Raw genomic sequence first — 6445 nt, forward strand, 5'->3', positions numbered from 1 at the left:
TAAAGGACTTCCTCACGTAGCCTTAGCGGAAGGGCCGTGGGTGCCCCCCGTGCCCGCAGCCGCCGGGCGGGGCCGGTACCACCCCGCGCCCCCCGGGCGCAGGCGGCGGAGAAGCCCCACGCAGAGCCGGGTCACTTGGTAGCGCTAAGCTCGGCTCCCAGCGGCGTGTGAGGGCCGGACCGACGCCCGGCGCACCAGCACCCACCCGGCCCTCGGCGGGGCCCATCCTCAAAGCCGGCGTCGGGTCAGCCGAGGTTGCACGGGCTACGAGGGCAGCCTCTATCTACGCGATTACTTTTTATTTTCCCTACAGCTTAGTCTTCCTTACTTTACAATAAAGCCCTTCTTTGCTTTCTCACCTCGTTATCTCTTTTTCTTATCCGCTTTTGGCATGCTTTAGTTGTAATCCGAAGTTACGGGCAACCCCCGGGCACGTCCCCGCCCCGGCCCGGCCCACGGGACATTTTCCGGCCGTATGGACAGAAGAGATCACTGTCCTTACCTGGGTTTTAACAGCTACAGAAACAGCCTCGTCTTTTCTTTCTGCTACTAGCAGATCTTGGTCAAAGGCTATCGGAGGTCAGGAATTTTTTTTTTTCCCCCTAAATAAGTCAGCTTTCTAAAGCTACGGTCCTCCTTTAACCCGAACACAGAGCTCTTATTTATCACTTTCTCTTCAATCAGCAGCAAAAGAAAAATTTGCTGTGAATGCCCGGAATCCCTGAAAGAGATCACACTTTTCCTTTGCACAAATCAGTTATCTGCTCCTATTATATCCTCCACTTAAAATGAATCATAAGCCTCCATCCCACTGAGCTTTCTCGGGGACACTTGTTTAGCACAGACGAGAACAATACGCTTTACATCTAAAGAGCCCAGGGTGTTAGTAGCCTCTCCAGCTGATACAGAGTATTGAGAAACGTCCCATCTTTAAAACGCATTTTTACTGCCTTTCCACCTCCCTAGTGCACGACAAACAGAAGTCAGAGAGCAGCGAAGAGATTCATCAGAGAGAGATCTGAGTGGTGATTACGTGTTCTGTCAATAATTAATTGAATTATGTCCTCAGCATAATTACATACAGTCCTCTAGCCGGGAGTGGAAAAGAAAGAAGGAAGTTGTGGTGTGGTCGGAGGGGGATCTCAGGACATGGTCCCAGTCATTAAAAATGTGATGTAACATTGCAGTCTGGTGTATTCTGAGGCACAAATGGGGAAACACAAATGAAACCAACTACTAAAATATTATTTGCCTTACAGCAGGGAGACAGCAAAAGCATTTGCTTCTTCCATTAGTTGTTTTCATTACGACTTTCTGCTGGGGATTTAAAGGTGTTCTACGATGAACAAACCAGAGGTCTTACTCATTTGATCTATAAGCTATATGTTTTGTATTCACCACATACTAACTGACTAAATTTGGTATTTCTGATGTTTGAAATAAAAATTAAAATCAGGCCAGGAAGGCATCATATATCCAATACAAATCTAGAAATGACACATTCAAAGAATCTTGCAAGCAAATTCTTACTCTGACACTAATTTTTCTGTACTTCTTCCAGTCATAAGGGAGATCATCATATCATTATTAATTTATTATTTACTAAGAGCTGTTAGAGTGCTCTTTTGGTACACAAATGCAAGAAAACAAAGGGCTTGATTCAGTTCTCACACAAGTTTTGCACTGGTGTAACTTCAATGACACGGGTGTAGTCACTTCAGAACCACCTGGGTGTAATTATGATCAAAATCTGGGCTATTGCACTTCCTTTGCTTTTCTAATGGTTCAAAACGTCTATTTTTCTACAGCATGCTGCGGAAGACAGACAGCTGTTTGAATACAGAGCTCAAAAATCATTCTCAAGTTCCTCCTCACTGACAGTGCCAGTGTCCTAAATCCTGCCACAACTTAGTCACGTCAGCATGTTTCCTCACTGTTCTGCACCCTCCCTACAGCGTGAGAGCTGTAAAGCCCATCGATACGTGTTCCCTTCCACCTGTTATGGCACATCCTCTCGGTGTCTTGAGCTTTAGATCAGGTAGCTTTTCATTTTAAACGCTTTTAAGCATCCAGCTGCCAAAAGGAATTTGACACCTGCTTCCTTCTTTGCAAATTTCTCTTTTCAGACAAATTCTTGATGATGCCTCTTGAAAAGGGGTTCATTTATGACCTCCGCTTAATTGACTACTCCATGTATTTCTCATCTTCTTGGCCTTCCACCTGCTTCTTCAGAGATTTTGGAAGTGGTTTACAGTGGTAAATGCACTAACAATCAACAGCCAAAAACATCTTAACTAGAACAGTAAGCAGTATTCAATACTTCCTGTGTGAAAATACATTACAGGACGAGGTTAAAATCCTTCAGCCTGTATGTTTTGTATAACAATTCTTCTCAGGGCATAATGCTTATGCTCACAAAAGTAAGGATGCCTCGGTCTGGTCCATGGAGTTCCTGTGCCCAGCAAACACAGAAGATCAGGCCTGTCTGATGTTTCCTCTCTCTTTTCCAAGTTAATCGCTCCTTCCTGACTTTGCTCATGGAAGCATTTGCTTCCATTTCCTCTCAAGTGATAAATATCCTCCATCTTGAAAGGACCTTTAGGACATGGCCAGATGGGGTAAGGTAGTTCAACCTCCTACGCATCGCTCCTCCAGTGCCCAGAATTACCTTGACACGGAGCTGATCCCTGAATGTCTGATAAAGACATCTAAGAGCTGCAGTTCTTACTGGAGACATTCAAGGATGAATTGGCACATGGGCCCTGGCAGAAGGGGATCCCATTATCCATTATAGAGTAATGGGCACTATAATAAACCATAAACAGATTTAAATTTTACTGAAACCCCTAGCAATGAGGGTAAGGACCACGGCAAAGCTTTCTATTTCTTCTGTCCTTCTTCTCCCTCTCACCTTCTTAGGCTTATAAAGCAACTAGTCCTTGAGCAGTCTGCATTTGACTGACTTTCACATCCATTCCAAGGCACCGTGGGTGGGATTTTTAGGGTCATATTTCTGTTTCCTTGGTGGGTCTTGCTTTTCTTGCCTGAAGAGTCAGCCAGGATGTACATTCCTTGCAGTAGCCAAAATTCAGTATACTTATTTAATCACTCCAGGTTATCAGGCACAATTCCTCAAATGATGTGCCACACTGTGGAATTTAAACGAGGTCTCACAGCACAGAACCTCACTTCAGGTGTCATAAACTTGAAAAATTTTGTGTTGAAACATCTTTCAGAGCTTTCTCAGAGCTCATATAATTTCATAAGCATAATTATGCCACAGATACAGTTAGTGCCAAAGACCTGGTAGTGGAAATAATTTCTAAGAATAAAAACCATTACATAACCTAAGGATAAATTTTAAAACATATGCTTATGAAAAACGATATTTTATTAAGTGATAAGTAAAATTTAAAGGTACATGTTATGACTTTTAAAATTGTTATAAGGGAAGTGACCCTTATAAAAACTATGGGACTGGGCTAAAGAAATCCTGGAAGTTGCACAATTCAACGCAAGAAAAAAAAATTTTTTTACTTCTTTGATCACTTACCCTTTGTGACGAAGGACAACCAGGAAAGAAGAGGGCGCAAGGCTGCTGTCAACCGGATTTACAGCACATGGACACAGAGAACATACTGTGCTTCTAACACACAGACACATGCGTACAATTGCAAACAGAGATCAAAATTAGTCCAAAGTGTTTTTTGAACATTGGAGAGGGAGAGGCAGGGATTTTTGCATTTTATAGAATTAAATATTTATTTCAAAAAGTGACAATTATACAAAAATTTAAGCAAATTACCAAGTTCATTTCTATTTCTTCTCACTCTAAGTGGAACACATCCATTGCATGTATGTCTGTGAATAATGAACAGTTCTGGGGAAATGGAAAATATTAGATGGAACACAGTTGTCTTGTTTCCTCTATTTCATTTTATCTTTTTTTTTCTTTTAACTGTATACTTCCTTCTCTAGAATGCATATCACTGCAATGATTATTTTTTGTGTGTTCATGCAGATCTATACATTTTTTTAGCTAGTGTTTAGCTGACTGACGTATCTCTGATACTAAATAATCTACCACGACACCAAACTAAGTCAATAGCTCTATCTACCTTATTAGAGCAAAGGTGTGGTAAGCAAAAGCAAGAAAAGAATTTGTAATACACGGAACCATTCCCCAGAACTGACCTGCAAGACCTCTCCTATTCCAATGAGACGTCTTCACTTGATTGACTCAGCTGAAAGGATTTCCAAAAATTATCTATTGGGAGGAACAGAATAGAAGAAAAGAGCAGCAGATCGAGGAAGAAATGTCATTGATCTTGCTTTTCATCTTTTTACTGACTGATCTTTGAAGCCTTCAGCCGCATTCTCATAACACAAAGAGAGGTTTGGAGAAACTCAGTAGTGATTTACCAGTAGAATTGAAACATATTGGTATGTACTATAGAAATACATCCATGTTTCCTAAAGTTGGATAGGAAGCTATCCAGAGGGATGCATATTGGCACTCCTGCAGACACTGCTGGAAACTGGAAAGATCTCCTTTGTCTTTTAACACATATTCTGTGTTACTATGAACCCACTTTGGAATCTTTTGTTTTGTTAATAAATCTAATCCTTAGAAAAGGGACTTTACAAAAAGGAAAATCAGACTTTATTTTGTCTTTCCAGTTATTGAACGTGCCCACTGACTCACAATTCATTTCCAGATCTGTCACGCTTCTCTTGCTCAATGCAGTAAGACAGTGTTTCGTGGGCCAGAGGATGGGGAAGAAGCCATGGAGCACATAGGGTCTCTGAGAAAGACTGCAGCACTGCATTACAAATGCCTGAGATAAGGCCCAAACTGTGGGACGATGAAAAGAGGGAGCCAGTTGTCTATTTCCCATGCACAGCACTGACAGTTGACAGATATGCCCAGCTAAATATTGTCTGTGAAACCTGGTACTATTTTTAGTGCCAGGTGAGCAATCAGGGCATTCATTGTAATTCCCATGTCATTCGTTTTTAGACAATGGATGTGTCATCATTGTAAAATGGAATTTGGGTTTTTTTGGAAAAGAAATCAACACTTAAGCCATACTTTTGAGCAAGTCAAAAGACACCCGAGGGTATGATTGCCTTGTATGCTGCTCTCTTTAATAAGGCCAAGGAAAAGCATCACTGGATGGGATTATAATCAACTGCTGCTTTATTGCAGACAATCGAAGAAGGCTCCTTCCTGATGGTTGTAAATTCATCATTAAGGATACCACTCAGAGTCATTTGGCATGACATTTTTTATGCACAGAACAGAAAAGTGCAGTATTAGCTCCTGAGTGATTGGATGAGTTGTACATCCATTAATGGGCATATCAGAAAACGTTTCCCAGCTTCAACTTATTTTCTGCACAAACTGAGAAGATGCAGATTGTCTTGCTGTTGTTTACTCAAATTTTTGGTGCATTTTTTCACTCTGTCCAAGATCCTGTTTGTTTGAGAACCTGCTATCATCATGCATTGTAGATTTTACTGCTGACTCTGAGATCATAACAGTCTGGCTGTGTTCACGTATTAAGAAATCTACAACATGACAGGCAATATGAGAGCAAATTAGTTGCACTAATCCTATAACGGATAAACATTTCTCAGTTCACTGCTTTGGGAAACGAGGGAATGGTAGATCATAAGCCCAGGAAAGCTGGACAAATTTTTGATCGAATGTTTTATCCACCCAAGTTGCCAGTTCAACCTGGCTAAAATACCTGTGTCATCCACCTGAAAATTGCAAAATTATTCCAACAAAAATTCATTAAAACATAAAAACACTAAAAGTAAAAACTCAAAAAATCTATACTTATATTTTCATAATAACCACCTTTTTCATTTAAGATGTATCATTTCTAAATATAACTAGATTTAATTTTCCAGAAAAAATACGTAAGAAAAAATGAAAAGTTTCATTTTACATTTTGGCCAACTCAAAAATCTACGTTTTCCTGTTATACAAGTGAAATAAAATATACATTATTCAAATTCCCTGCTCTGCAGTCTTTCTTCCTGTTCATGAATGGTTCATGAATTGGTTATGATCTGTTAATCTTCTTTATCCGCACACTTTGTTGAAGATTATCTTAAGTTTTACTGAATATTTCTATATTTTGTGTTTGTTTGTGAAATAATCAACTATAAGAACATCTTGATTTAAGAAGTTAGCCTCTGTGTTAACGTTACGTATGGGATGCTGTGTTACTTGTTATCTGAGGCTGTGCTGCTTGAAGTCCCTATTCTCTGGACTCTCTAGACCATAACCAGAGCACCTAGGTTCTATTGTATATGGGATGAGTTATTTGACAACCTGGCAAGGTAGATATCTAGCTGGCCAACTTGGCAACAAAACTTACTTTTAAGGTGTCCTGAAGTGAACTGCCTTCATTATAATACTAAAAAACACACC

This window comes from Aptenodytes forsteri, unplaced genomic scaffold (assembly GCF_000699145.1).
Source record: "Aptenodytes forsteri isolate BGI_AS27 unplaced genomic scaffold, ASM69914v1 Scaffold193, whole genome shotgun sequence".
NCBI lineage: Eukaryota > Metazoa > Chordata > Aves > Sphenisciformes > Spheniscidae > Aptenodytes > Aptenodytes forsteri.